The 15,834-nt window shown below is 42.7% G+C and overlaps 1 protein-coding gene across 10 annotated transcripts in view; it reads right to left on the reverse strand.

Annotated features, from left to right (window-relative positions):
• RORA (RAR related orphan receptor A) overlaps positions 1-15,834 on the reverse strand; it is an 809,419-nt gene that overhangs the window by 738,426 nt on the left and 55,159 nt on the right. For 5 of the 10 annotated variants that reach the window (XM_086321306.1, XM_086321307.1, XM_086321297.1 and 2 more), the window contains exon 2: positions 15,404-15,545. The exons of the other annotated variants lie outside the window; for them this stretch is intronic. The gene's annotated coding sequence lies outside the window, so the exon portion shown is untranslated. The remainder of the gene's footprint in view (positions 1-15,403; positions 15,546-15,834) is intronic. 10 annotated transcript variants of the gene reach the window in all.

A 15,834-nucleotide genomic window follows, 5' to 3' on the forward strand; every position in this document is an offset into this window, starting at 1 on the left:
TGAATGTTTGGCAATATAATTTTTGTTAATTGATTTGCATGAGGGGATTTGGGCATGACATGCTCTAAATTTTCTTTTGGCTCTAAAACACCATGACTCTTCTCTATGGCTATATGCATCGGTAATGACCTTGTGTATTCTGGATCATGAGTTTCATGCACGGGCTCCCTCTTCAATTGCTCAGAACCCTTAGGAGCAGAGTGTTATGCAAGGACACACAATGACATGGAGGCCCAGGCTAGAGAGCCATTCTCAGCCATTACACTCAGGGGATCTTCCTGACGCAGGGATAGAATCCAAGTCTCTTGTGTCTCCTGCATTGGCAGGCGGATTCTTTACCACTGTGTCACCTGGTAATTGCTTCCCCTGGAGGAAGAAATGGTAACCCACTCCAGTATTATTGCCTGAAAAATTCCATGGACAGAGGAGCCTGGCAGACTACAGTCCATGGGGTCACAAAGAGTTGGACATGACTGAGTACACATTCATGCAGTACCTAGGCCAACAAAGGAAGGATCCACAGATAAATTGACTTGATGCTTACACCAAACTTCCTTGAGGCCATCTGCCAGGTACTAATATATTGCTAAAATAATATATACCAGGCAGGCTGCTCTGACTCTCAGGCCCATAAGCTTTTTTATGCCCTGGTTTTCAAAGCGAAAAATACCATTACTAAAAAACTAAGCTACAATGCTCCATTACCAACCAAACTTCTGGGGAAGAGGTCAGTGGAAAATCTCTGGAATGGAAAGAAATATTTCTCAGTGACTCTAGATGACCTGTCATTCCAGATGTGTCATCCACTATTTGTAGCTAAGAACAGGACACCTTCTCAAGTTTTCATTCAATTAAGGTTTCCTACAAAAATTAAAGGGACTAAAGGCTATCACTTAATGAAGCTCCTCTTGCAGCCCTATATTCTGATATGGATTCTCAAATGAGAAAGAATACAGGGATGCGGGAGCTAAAATTCCCACTTTATCTATGCCTCCACGTGGGTGTGTCTCCTGCAGGGAAATGTCATTGGTTATGTCATCTATTATGTCTGCCATGTATTCCAGCAGAACATACACACTGGTCCAACAGTAAAGAGCGAACTGAGAAACATGAACAATGATGGTTCTGCTTCCTCCGTTATGGAGGGGACGTCAACTGGGGCAAGATCTTTGGGCTACTCAATGATACAGACATTATCATTTTCCTGGTTCACAATATTGGAACCAACACCTCTTTAGGCATGTAAACTGTAAACACAGCCAAATTCCATTTAAGGCACCAAAAGTGCTTCCATTCTAATAAAAGAAAGAAGGGAGAAAAGTTAAACAGCAAAGCTAGAACAGTTGCTTGGTTTTTCCTCTTTAAATGGATTCTGGCTGTTTGGAGAGTTACAACCTCAGGCTCTTGGGCAATAGACATCATTCAAATGGGAAAGATAAAGCAAAATACACTTGTGTGTGATGCTTGACAAACTCTGTAGTCAGCTGTGAGAGGGGAAAAAATTCATTGTTTCCTCCAATAACGTTAATTATCCAACCACAGCAGAAACTTGACAAAGGCTGATGAGACGTCTACATATAGCAAATGTGGTTAATCACTTGGTACAGTTCCAGAAATTCTGACACCTCAAGAGAGTGACTTTCTCCTCCTCACACTCGAGGTAAAGGGTGACCCTAGCATTTTCAAGGCAGGAACAGGAAAGTGTGTCTTCCAAGCTTTGTGTTCTGGAAAATGGGATCAATTAGAGAGAGACAGATGCCACTGATGCCTCAGAATCCAATAGGCAGGGTGTTAATCCAGCTGCAACCATTTACCCACCACATGACTTTTCTGGAAGAAATTCCCTAAAACTTTTGCAGACGAAAAATCTCATGAGCTGCTCAAAGTCAAGGGCTGTTCCTACTCTTTACTGGGTGACAAGCCAGTTGCCTGTCACTTTTTTTTTTTTACGAGTATAAAGCAAAGCAAAGAAGATTTAAAAAAGAAAGGGGGGTAGTCACAAGAGAGGTATTAACATATTTAAATAGCTGTTCTTGTTACCATGTTTAGGATAATTCTAGAGTTTTTTTGTTGTTGCTATTTTGTAATTTTTGCAAAGGGTCCAATATTGTGTAGAAGAGAAGTCTGCCAGAGACAGTAGGTTCCTTGAGTTGTTTCTTATAAGCAAAAGGAAGAAACAAAGGGAAGTCTCCCTTCTCCCCCAAGAGGCCTGAACCCCCTACAGCACATGAGTCATAAATTAGCTCATGGAAGAGGCTGCTCCATGGAGTCTTGTCTATTATGTTCCCCAGAGACAGGGAGAGATGGCGCCAGAGAACAGCCCAGCAGGAATCTGTGGGAGTGAAAAGCAAACAGGAAGCCTGAGACCTTAGGAGGTACAGGCAGTTTGGGAAGGAGGAAAATTTTGGGAACGATGGCATACTACGCACCATCCTCTAGGTTAGGGCCATGAAATATAGCCAAGGCTTGGAACTATAGAGGCCCTTGGAGCTGGAGACTCCTCTAGACCCCTCCACTTTACAGATTATGAGAAAGCTGAGTGGAGAGAGCTTAATAAGCTTGTTGTAAATCACCATGTCTGTGACTGAGTAGTCACCCCTAACAAGGCTTTGCTTCTGAAAACGATCTTCCAGAATGTAAACCACGACCTGCACAGATTCGGCTCAACACCCTCTATCTTCTGGAATGAATGGGAAGAAGGGTGTTCTTATCGAAGAACCTGGGGACTGTCAGAGCCTCAAGTCCCTTCTCAATCACCCCAGCAACAGTACGATTAATACATTTTCAAAGGAATGTTTAACTCAATCATTGCTGTACAGTAGAAATGAACACAACATTGTAATATTGTAAATCAACTATATGTCAATAAGATCAATTAATAACATTTTCAAGGCAGAATGTAATTGATTCTTTTCCCACCTTCAGGAAACCCCCCCAAAACAAACCCACACACAAAAACCCCACGTTGGTACATGGAGTAAATCTTAAAACACAAGACTTAGGTTAGCTCCTGGCACACGGAAGGTACTCAGTATGTTTATGGGATTAATAAATGACCAAACCCAAGTACTTTGGCCAAATGGGAACAGATGATATCACTGGAAACATTGGGTCTTACCACCTCCTGGGGGAGAAAATAGCTCTTTAGTCTGATATAAGCAATGCCATGAATGCAAAAAAGGGACTTCACACAAGAGACAGGTCATCCTGGTCACAGTAACCAACACTGTCTGATACTGGAGAGCTCAGTTAGCTCCTGGTGTTTCATCTATCAAGGGAAAAAAACACCTTTTAATCTAAGAGTTATTGAGTAGAACAAATAAAACAGTGAGTATGAAACCAAAGGCTTAAATACTGGGCAGAATCAGGTATTTGTGCTATACAAATACCATGTATTTGGTCCTCAGAGCACCTTGCAAGCAGCTTGATTATAACTTATCCAATTGTTCTCAAATAGCCAAGATTTAAGAGACACACCCACCCTCAGGAGCCAGGCACTATGAAAAGTAACTGGCTTACACAGCTGAAATAGAATCCTTGTGATTCATCTTACATGGATCTGCCCCCCTAGTGTTTATGGTGACTAGCCCGAGACTAGCGACTGCCACAAAGTAGGCTATCACTATAGGACTGTTGAATAAATGGATGGGAAATGCACGCATGCAAGGATGAATGGATAAAAATGAAAGCTGCACCAGCTAACCAGCACACACTGCAGACCCATGTTAGTAAAATCCCATAATCCACGGAGTTGCAGAGAGCCACAACATCAGGCCTCGGAGGTATGTGTATGTTCCTTGGTTGAAGCCAAATCCCAACCTCTGGAGAGCATGAGAGCCACTGACTATCCATGAGAGAGTGTGCCAAGGCCCAACTCCAGCTGCAAGTGGATGCGTAGGAGAACTTCCCCAATTCCCTTTCAAGAGAGGGTGCAGGATCACTATCTCCAACGGAGTGCTGATCACATGGCAGACTAGGAGGCCAAGCCCTCGTCCAGAGTGGGGATGAGCAATTCTATCCTGACAGACGTGATCTGCAGGGTGCCTGCAGTGACAGTGCAGAGTTTTCCGCTCCTCCAGACAGCAGGGGAATATGTGCTCATCTGACGTGGCTTAAAGGAAAGTCTGACAGTCTCCTCCCTGGCGGGGTCATCTCTCCTGGAAATCAGCCAGGATGTTTTTCTAAGTCCTGCCTTCTCAACTATGGAGAACCGGTGGGGGATGGGCAAGCTGGAGCATTCTTCGGATATTAACCTTCCATTCCCCCTCCAGGGTAGATGATATTGCTCACAGGCACATTATTTTAACCTACTCTATGTCTACATAGGTAGGAAGCTCATTACTTTCTGTGCAGCAATCTTTGCCTTTTTTGAATCAACATTCTTTGGGCCCTTGTTATGTATTAATACCAACCACCTTTCTAGTGCTTTGCAAATATCACTGATTCACTTCTCATCTAATCCTTTGAGGTTGGTGCCATTATTCCCCTTCCCCTCACTACCCAGTTTACAGATGTAGTAACTGAGGCTCCAAGAAGCTAAGAAACAGCTCACCATCTGGGTAATTGCAAGAACTGTCATGTCAGGTAAAACAGCATTTGATGAAAGACTTGAGAATAAAAGAGCTCCATTCCTTTTTAGGAGTGAGTCATTCTGAAGCAAAAAGTCTCTTGTATTTAAAGGATGGGACCAGTGAGGGAGCAGTGAGGACCACAAGAAAAAAGTACACCGTTAATATTGCACTCACATTTTTATTAGCACCTGTAGCCAAGGACAGAGGCTACAAAGGGAAGCACATGACCCAAATGTCATAGGCTTTTCCCTTGGATTCAGCCTCAGTCATTTGAGAACTAGACTTCAGTAAACAGAATAACTCACATATAAATATACAGACAGGAGATATATATAGAAATCGATAGAGACAAAGCAGGTCCTCTGAGTCAATATCTTAAGAACAACTTCCTACCCTTTGTTAATTAGAAAATAACCAGCTCTGGCAAATTCTCCTACATGAAATGCAAGGGGGTAACTCATCCCATATTAAGAGTTTCAGTTACCAGTCTTTTTGAAGATAAAGTCCCAGCCTTTGAGACCCTTCTCATAAAGAAATGGCTTTGCCTTTCCTATGCATCCATCTACTCTGGTAAACCATGATTAAAACATTAAGCCAAAAAAAAAAACAAAAACAAAAACAAAAAAACATTAAGCCATCATCTAACCTAGATGACAAAATTTAATCCTGAAACTCTACTCCCCATTTTCTTCTTACCATGTTATCACCTACATCTCTCTCTTTCTTCCATCAGAAGTCCTTGTCAAAAACTGATGGTTTTTGCATACTAATTTCACCACAAATACCTGATCTGAATTCTAAGTAATTAGCAAATCGGGTAACCTGAGAGATGCTGATCTTTTTTTGTAACCACAAAAAAAGCTTTTCACTGAAGATATTTTAGTTCAAGAACATTTCCAATCAGGAAACCTCACATTGTGTTTCAAAATACCCCTCAGTGTTGCATTCATACATTCTGGCAACATACTGACTGAGGGTAATAATGTACTTCACATCAATCACACTGCATTTTGAACGGACAGTGGCAATGACATATTATGTATATTTCACTAGTTTGGGCAGTTGTCCACAAAGAATACTAGCTATCACCAAATTCATTTTTTGAGGTTCAGCTCTCTACTGTAAATGAAAAACCTTTGTGCATTCAAGCGGGAATACTTGTTTACTGAGATTTTCATTTGTGAGGCTCTGGAGACCGTAAACCCCAACAACAACAAACACCATTCCTATCCAATTCTGAAAAATCAAACTAGGATGTAGCAGACTGAGAAAATAATTCATTCCCTTCTCTGTGATCACCAGCGAGGTGACCTCAGTTTCCTTGTCTGTAAAGTGGGAACACTAGTAGGTACATACCTCAAAAGCTGTTGTGATGGATTTTTTAAACGGGAGAGTTTTATACAAACTTAAAGCAACACACTATATAAGCTTTCATGGTACTGACAGGGAACACTAAGACAAGAATTGACAAGACCAAGTTAAAACAAACAAAAAACAGCAAAGCTACATAAACCTGCCTCTAATTACCGATACTAGTAAAAGCTGTTCTCTGTTTATAGCTATTAGCTTGCTAGGTTTTTAGCCTAAGGTAACATATGTAAAGTAACTGAGGTGAGAAAGATGGTTTTTTTTTTCATAATTTACAAGTTCATGTTATGTTAAAATTTATTTTCACAGCACTGTTGTTTTAATGTTGAAACATTTCACACTATGGCGTCTTACTATTGAACTTTAATACTCAGTAAATAAGTTTATTCTTATTAGTATTTTCAATAAAGGTAAAAAAAAAAAAAAATCCCTCGTAAAACCGCATTCTACAAATGGTAAGAAGAGAGACAGTGGTGAGGAGGCCGTCAGGCTCCAGGCCTGGTCCTGAGGTGGTCTTCAGTACCTGCTTGATGAATAAATGGAGGAGTAAGTACAGCGCAGAGGTGATAAGAAACTGGCAAGAGAAGCACTTTAGATCTGCATGCTATTTTAGAGCCATCATGATTGATCATAGCCAAGACAGACAAATCTCTGAGTGGGAACTTTTAGGGGGTTAGGAAGACAACTGTCTTCATCAATGAAGATGTGAAAGTCACAAACACAGAGTTAGCACAAAGAGAAAATTTTTTTACTGAGTCCCAACCAATAATCTGTTCAATGAAGGGAGTTTCCATTAGAAATCTGGGGAAGATGTTTCAGGGGATGTACCACTTTAACATGCCCACTTTGCACTGGGGGAGCACAGATCTGCTTCAAGCCAAGATCGCTTGAAAAGCTAATCATACCCTTGTCCAACACTAGGGCAGGAATTCTGCTACTTTGAGGTGGGGCCAGCTGCACAAGTGTGGAGGGGGCAGGGAGCGGGACATCTGACTCAGAAGCCAGGTCTGCAATACTAGGAAAAGCTGGGTTGCTCCGATAGAAGCTAAAGGAGGGGAGATGCTGGAACCTGAGCATCTACTTGGATCCCATGTGAACCCCACCCTCCCAGGTCCCAGTGGGTCTCAGGAACCAAGAATCCTCAAGAGCAGGGGTTGTCTTTCTGAGTTTCTCCAACAGATTTTCAGTGATGTGGGGCCCCAAAGCAGGTAGAAATTACCTCAAGCCAGGCTTTCACATTGATACATTTTAGGAGAATTTGGTATTTTGTTTCTTTATAGGGGGTTTTGGTTTGTTTTCTGGGGCAGGGGTGGTTTGGTCATCCTGCCTGGCATGTGGAATCTTAAGTTCCCAAACCAGAGATCAAACCCACATCTCCTGCCATGGAAGCACGGAGTCTTAACCACTGGACTGCCAAGGACATCCCAAGAATTTATTATTTTGGATTGATAGACCTAGGTTCAAACACTGGTTTTGCCATTTTCCAGCTGGATAAACCTGGGCCAGTGCAAAACCTTTCTGAGCTCAGTTTTGTCTTCTTTGAAGTAAGGTACCATTTATCTCACTGGTCGTGACAACCTTATGAAATGACGTATGTGCCTCTACATAGTCTGTGTTCCATAATGTCATATCTTTCCTTCGTGTTTCATTGTTTTGACTCATTGTGTTTAGTCACACATAAGGACAAAAATAGAATCTTCAAAAGAAGTTCTTATGAATTCTTTGAATTTTTAAACATCTTAGATTGTGTCTAGAATAGAAAATTTTAAGATGTTAATTACCTGCAATTTCTTCTCACAATCAACATGAACTTGAATCTATTATTCTAAAGACCATTGGTCTTCCTACCTACAGAGGCCACTTTAGAACAAAAACCTCACAGGTCTAAATTAAAAAGTTGTTTTGATACATTGTGGCGACAGTTAATGAATTATGAAATTATTATAGATGATATAAACAGCCACTGATAACTATGTTTTTGAACTATTAATCATATGGGAAATGAATAAGCTCTAATATTTAACATAAAAGGTTGAACATAGATACAAAATAGAAATTTATACATATACTAAAATGCCATTTCTAGGATATTTTATTGCTTTCTATTGCAAAATATGGAAATATTTTGCCTAGAATAAGAAATTAAGGATGGTTTTAAAAATATTCTACAGTGTAATAACGAGTTTCTATAACTATAATGAACTTGTTCTGAAATAGACATGTATTTTTCCCCCGTCATATGTGCACACGCCAATATTCTGCAGTGTAACAACGGTTCTATAGCTTGAATGAACTTGCTCTGAAAGGGACATGCAGTTTTCCCCATGTCAATGTGCCCTGGGTCATCAGAAGACCCAGAGAAAGATGTGTTCGGTGACCACCTTGTGGACTCTCTGGTTCTAGGTCACATTACAATGGTGATAATTTCTAACAGCCAACTTTGGTGTTTATACCAAACGAAGTGAAAAAAATGGTAATCCCAAAAAAAAGAAACACATTCACCTGTATTTTTGTAGAAACCAGTCTTGTCAAAAGGCCTGTCAGGCTACACCCAGAAGACCAGTTACGGGTGTAGGACCGTTCATGAGGGAGATCCTTCCGGCAGCAGCATTTCTGCTGCCCAAATCATAAGGGCACTTCCCCACCAGGCTCACAAGCAATGGTCTTGGTAAAGGGCTCCACCAAACCTGAGCAACATCAGGGCAAGGTGAGAGCAATCCAGGGTTCTTTTAGCCCTGACATTTCAAGTTAATTTTTTATAAATTATTAGAGTTCAAGGGCTGGCTCACCAAGACCAGCAAGCAGCCTCATCTCAGAGCTGCTGCTGCTGCTAAGTCGCCTCAGTCGTGTCCGACTCTGTGTGACCCCATAGACGGCAGCCCACCAGGCTCCCCCATCCCTGGGATTCTCCAGGCAAGAACACTGGAGTGGGTTGCCATTTCCTTATTCAATGCATGAAAGTGAAAAGTGAAAGGGAAGGCGCTCAGTTATGTCTGACTCCTAGCGACCCCATGGACTGCAGCCTACTAGGCTCCTCCATCCATGGGATTTTCCAGGCAAGAGCTAAAGAAGCCAAAGTCCAAGACGAAGGTTAAGTGTTTTATCCACAGTCTCAGTTAGTCACAAGCTGAGACCACTAACAAGGTCTCCAGACACACAATCCAGTGCTCCTTCAGCTGCATACAAGCTACTTTGTGGCCAGTTTCTAGCTACTCAATCCTCATTATACTTCAATATAAAACTAGACAAAAGCCCATGATCACTGAGGAATCTGGCAGAATGTAGAACTGTCTTATGCTCCATTTAAAAGGGTTGGAACAGGTCTTCTAATCTGTGTGTCACTCACTTCACGCAGAAGAACAGCTCACAAGCTGCTGAGACCTGATGTAGCCAAGGTAAGTCAACGCATCAGTGAATCAATGTCAATGGCTGCAGGTAGCCAAAGAATCACATCCAATATAGTTACACATGATGACTTCTTTCTATCTATTCCCGGGGCGGGGGGTGGGGGGGGCAGGTGGGGGAGGGGTTACCAAATTCTGCTTCCTCTTCTGCAGGTATCTGGATCTTTGTGTGTCTATGCTTGTACACATCGGTTGTTTCAGTATCAGTTTACCAAAGCACAGAAGGTTACATGGGAATTAGGCAGGCCAGTGTCCTAGGTCCTGGAGGAGAAACCAAGAGCATTCGTGTTCCAGTTCAGACCAGGTTAAGTCAGATCTACTACGATCTTTTCAAGGGCAAGTCATCATTCCAAAAATCATCAAGGCCTCAGGGCAGAGCATGTGGAAGGTTCTAGAAACTGACAATTAGACAAGGCAAGAAAGCACCAGCAATTAACACTCAGACATGAGCCTAACCTTCAAAGTAAGAACAATCTGTGCTCAATACTTTCTCCCAGAGCAGTGGGGATGTGGAGGGAAGAGAGAAAATTGAGTCCAGATGTGTGGAGATGTTGGTACACGTTGAGCTAAATAATCAATGGTAGCTGGTTAGGGAGGAGAGAAATTTGAGCTGCAGTTTTGCTCTGGAGCAAAGATGACTTACACAGAATTCTTGCAGGAAATCTGGTGTCACCTTCTCATCTCGAACCAATGCATAGCCTGCCGACCATCATACCCAACATCCTTCAGAGAGCGTTTCATAGGCAAAGGATTGCCCTAAGCTCTTTACGTACTGTTCCCTTCCAAAGAGAGGCTGTTATCTCCCTGATTCACATGGAGAAGCTAAGGCTTGGCTGAAATCACGTGACTTGCCCAAGGTAACAAAGACTAATTTGATCTAAATTAGTCAGATTACTGAGGCCGGGCTCAATAAACTTCTGGATAATTTAATCACATGTCTGCCCAAAATAAACAACAAGGGAAAACCCCGACAAGCTTTCACAATTGAAGATTTCATCTCTTACTGCAGTGTGTCTATCCTTGGAACAGCCAACGTTTAGCCAGGTGGTTCAGTGACTTCTCAGATCAAAAACATGTGGGGAGTCCATTCTTAACTAATGTATTCATGTGTGCTTTTTTCTGACTTTGAGGAAAAGGTTTCATCAGCACTTTTAAAGGTATTTCCCATGTTTATTGCCTTTCGGTAGTCCTCAAACCCCAAAATTGGCAGCCTACTAATTTTCCTGTGTGGTAAAGCTGCTCTGTTTCAGACTAATTAGGGAGAAAGGGGGGATGGAGAACCATTAGAATAAAAGGAAAAATGTTTGCTTTTTCCTGAACAATTAGGTATCATTCTTTTTTATCAAGAACAACAACAGAAGCCTTTAATGGAAAGGCAAGAAGGATCTGTGATGACGACATTACCTGGCACTCTGTCAAATACCTACAAGCCCCTTGCTCCTGTGAACTTGCGCTGGACCCTCTCTCCTCCTAAGCAGAGCTGGAACCACTTTTGCTCCACCTCTGACACAGCAATCCCAAATTCTGAATCCATCAGGCCTAAAGGAATACTTATTCCTCTGCCCCAGATCTGCAGATTCTAAAGAAGATTCCCATTTTAAGAGCTCAAAAGATCTAAAAGCTGCACATTTTGATTTTTAAATTATTAAAAGAGAAGTATGGAGGTATAACAGAAAAATTAGACTGTTGCAAATAACAGAAGCGCTCCCCAAAGAAGTCCCGCTCAATTCCAAGTGCCCATGTGTACCAAGGAACACAGTGCTGTTTTAAAAAAGAGAATCTTTCCCAAGCCCGACTAGGTGTCCTGCACCCAGGACGACCTACCCCACTCCCGAAGCTCCTACTTCGAGGTAGGCATCCTGTGTCTCTTCCGGGGCTCTACTCTCAAACCCCAAAGAATCAACTGCTGTCATTGTGAACACAGCATTTGTGTCTTGTAGGAAGAACGCCGTTTCATTCTTTTCACCTTCCTGCTGCTCCAACCTGGAGAGGAGCATCCCCAGGTTAACATCACACCGAGCACCCAGTGACAGAAATCAGTTTTTCACCAACTTTAGAAAAAGACCATCAACTGAAACACTGATCGTACACACAACTCCAGCCTGCATCCTTTGGGGTTATTTCTTGCTGGAATGACAGCCCCACCTTCAACTGTTCTGAAGTAGCTACATCTACCCAGGTCCACTCTTTATTTTATAGCTGTTCATAATGTGAACAGCATTTTATAGCTGTTCCACCTCTTCAGAGTCTAGTCCTTTATCTCTTTCTTATGATCCAAGGTCTTTATCCCAGACCAAGGCCAATGCTGATATTTTCAGACTCCTTCTTCCAAAGAATCTTTACCCCAAAGAAATCCCATTCCAAACTCCCATGTGTCAGACAGACCAAAGGCAGGCTGCCTGGTTAGAGCTAAGTAAGGGTGGGGCCCTACCAACCTTTTTAAAGAAACGTTTCCTTTAAGAAGTTACTGAGGAAGCTGATGAAGAGAGACAAAAGGTCGATACTGACAGTATTCAGGACCTGATAAACTGGCCAGTTTCTATTAGATACACACCACATGACCAGGCACTGGTGGACAAGAGGAAATAAGACTACTTGGAACACCAGAATAATGTTCCCCTGTCCACCTTCTGAATCTGACTAGAGAAAAGGGCTGGGGCCAGAGGCAGAAATAAGAACTGACACAGATTGGGAGCAGGAGCAGCAGAAAGGAAGAGGAATGGGGAGGGAATCAGAGGTAAACTGTACACAGCATTTGGACTTTTCAAAGAAACTGCACATCCCTGATAACTATTATATCACCTTATAAGAGTTGTTTGACTGAACTTCACAGCACCACTATATGAGATTAAAAAAAGAGAGAGAGATGGATTAAAAAACCTAGCTTTACAGCTAAGGAACACGTGGCCTTAAGTCATCTTGCCCAGTTACAGAGCTAATTAGGGGTGGAGCCAGAGCTAGCACCCAGACTTCAGGACTCTGCAAAGCACTAACTCCCAACACAGAGAGGGCTCCATGGAAAGCAGACAGATTCTGTATGCATTTATCCACAGCTACTCTGCCGGCTAAAAGCTAACACAGTTGTCTTTTTTTTTTTTTTTTTAAAGACTTTTTCCTTACTTCGTCTTCTCGATCATATGTAATCCTCCCCAACCACCTTCCCTAACATCCTTACTGAAACAACAACTATCTGAGCCGAGCTATGCTCACTCCTTCAGCTCAGCCCTCCTTAGAATTACAACAGAGAGTGAAAAAGTCCTAGTTGCCAGAAGATGTTTCAAATTGGTTATAGTGATTAAAAAAAAAAAAAATCACTACATCGGCTACATCTCCAACTCTCTGTTCAAAATCCAGTTCTTGTTGCAATGACATCTAATCAGGCAATGGAATCAGCTGAAATGAAGGCTTCCATAAAAATCACTGCTTATTTGGTACTCAGCAGTTAAGTCTCTTAAATGTCAACCTGGTAGGAATTAAAGTTTTTTATTCTTCATAACAAGTCTCAAAACTATCAAGTGCTCTCAACTTTCAGCTGAACCCAGATACTCGTATATTCCAGAGGATATAAATGTTCTTTATCTGCTGGGTTTGAACAATTTTGAATTACTCAAAGAAGCAGTGTCCACATCATTAAAGATACCCAGGTTAAGACTAAAATATTCCATGCCTTATACAGATATTTATAAACCTTCGGAATTCTTTGGAGATAGAGAAACCTTGCCTAGGATTTTTGGCTTTTGACGCAGTTTTTCTACAATCGAGACCACTAACCCTACAATTTGGCTGTGCAACCACTAGGCAGTGATAGTGTGCCAAAACCCAGAACCAGCAGTGCTGGGATCAGTGGACTCTCCCCAGGGTTCCTCTACCAAAAAAGCAACCTGCAAAACACAGTCCCCACTGAATTCATTGCCACAGTTTAACTGTTACTTTTAGCAAAGCATTTCAAATCCTAACCTGGCATTCAAGGCCCTCCAAGGTGGCACTAATTCCATAATCCATACCCAATGCCAGTATTGTCCTACACACACGTATTACATATTATTACAGCCGCATGTGATTCCTTGTTTCCTGCACATTCACACAGACACAAAAATAGTCCTAACATGTCCTGCTTCTAGACATGTGCTCTTGCTCTTCTGATACACTTGGAAATTCCCCCAAAGGCCACCCCCTTTCAGGCACCTCTAAAATACTTGGAAATCTTTGCTCAGACCAAATTATTTCAACTGAATCTCAGAGCTGTTAGTATTTATCAATACATTAAATGTTTCCCATAGAAAATTTGTAAAATATAGACTCAGCAAGAAGAATTTTAACAAATCACCCCCCCACTTCAACACTCTGATGTATCCACTTGACGACATTAAGGTGTGTTATATATTCATTCTCGATCTTTTTAGGATAAATGCGTGTTAATAAGAGCTGGATCACATAACCTGCTTTATCCACTTAGCTATATCTCTTGAACGGCTTTCCAAGTCATTAAATAACTCATGAGGCATTTTATGATTCCCCCCAGGAGTCAACTCAGTGTGGTGGAAAATATATTGGGCTCAAAACCAAAACCAAGTTTCACTCCTGGTTCTGGCATGGACTCGCTGGGATTGGGCAAATGAATGAACCTCTGTGAGCCTCATTCTACAAAACGGTGTAACATCCACCTCAGCATCTCTGACTGCCTAAAGGAGAGAATTTATGTGATGATATCTAGCATGGAACCTGCCTCGGAGTTAGCCTCTGTAACTAGCCATTTCTTTCCTGTCCACCTCAGTCACTGGTTTCTTTCTCCTCCCAAGCCCCATTCTTCTCTGTGCCTCCCTATGGCTCTATCCTGCTGGTTCTTCCCTGAGGGAAAGGTGTGAAAATGCTGTATTCTTCCTAGCAGGGCCTAAGAAGGCCCTTAAAGGAGGAGCTGGCCTGCCTCCAGGAACTAGGTCCTGCAGCTGCCAGCACAGTGCTGGCCAGCCAGTGCTCACTGCCTCTACCTGAGCCACTGCTATTCTGGCCTGTTCCCTCCTGCGTCCTGTTCACAGCTTCAAACACAGTCTGGGCTTCCTTCAGCCTCTCGCTTGCCTTTGATATTAAGAACATTACGTGTGCAGGGGCCACCACAGTGCTGTGAAGTGACTGTCCTCCAATTAAAATAAATAAATTGAAATATATATATATTAAAAAAAAATTCAGTCTGGAGCTTGGGTCTTCAGGGTCCTGACGACACCTCTATTCTTGGCAGCCTCCAACCAGAGCAGCTCTCGTGGTCGGCAGTTTTGCTGCCTCTTCTCCAGGCTCCTGAGTCTTTGATCCCAGAGGATAAACTTACTAAGTGAGAGGACAGGCAGGGTCTTCCCTCCGCCCCTCCTCCATCTGGGAGATGAACAACACACTTTAGCTGTGAACTATACCACAGAGGCTTGCTCCAGTCTTACAAGGCTTTCTTCACTTCAGTGTTTCTTAAATGTTATATTCCCCTGCCCCCATTTTCATGAAAAAGCACTTTGGGGGAGCTCTTTTTTGAATCATCTGAGAGATCTGCACTGGATGCTAAAGCCTCTTCCTGTTTTCCTCTCAACACCACAGCAAGAATCTGCCTTCCTTTAAAACCACCTTAGAAAAGAGAGATGGCTCACATTAACGGTACAGCATACTTGGGAAGAAAAATTCCTCTCATTTCACCCCAGCGTTGAGTCTGCTGTGGACCTTCCTGCCAAGGTCCTGTGGACCTTCCTTCTATTCACTAAGCAAGTGAATAGAAAAGAGGGCCCAGAAGGCAGTCAGACTGTGCCAGAGGCCCCCTCCTGCAGACGCAGTGTGTATCATGAGGGCGGCAAGCATGGGCTCTGGAGCCTGATTTCGGCATGATTCCCCAGTGTACCACTTCCCTGGCTGAGTGACCCCGGGAGAGCTGCTTTGTCTTTCTGATCCCCAGTTTCCTCATCTGTCAAATACACACAGTAGTAAGACTTCCTACATTATTTCCTACATTATTTTTCACATGGCTGCTGGAACAAACGACCACAAACTTAGTGGCTTAAATAACATAATAAATGTATCACTTACAGTTCTGGAGCTCAGAAGTCCTCAAAGCAAGGCGTTGACAGGTTGTGTTCCTTCTGGAAGCACTGGGGACAGTTCATTTTCTTCCTTTTTCCAGCTTCTAAGAGGCCACCTGCAGTGTGCGCCTCACGGCCGCTCCTGTCATCTTCAAAGCCAACAGTGTAGCATCTTCAAATTTTTGCCTCCCTCCCTCTCATGTGTTTGGGCATGCTCTGTCTCCTCACCCCTCCTCTCGAACTCCAACATCAGTCTCCTTCTCTAACTCTGACCTCTTGCCTCCTTACAAGATTCATGTGATTACACTGGGCCCACCCACATTATCCAGGAGAACTCCCCCTTCAAGGTCCTTAACTTACTACATCTGTGAAGTAATGTACTCCCGTGTTCAGAGGACTGGGAGGTAAACACTGTCAGGGGGTCATTATTGTGCCTCC

Source organism: Bos grunniens, chromosome 10 (genome assembly GCF_055505025.1).
Source record: "Bos grunniens cultivar Pamir isolate PY7600 chromosome 10, Bosgru_T2T1.0, whole genome shotgun sequence".
NCBI classification, from domain to species: Eukaryota; Metazoa; Chordata; class Mammalia; order Artiodactyla; family Bovidae; genus Bos; species Bos grunniens.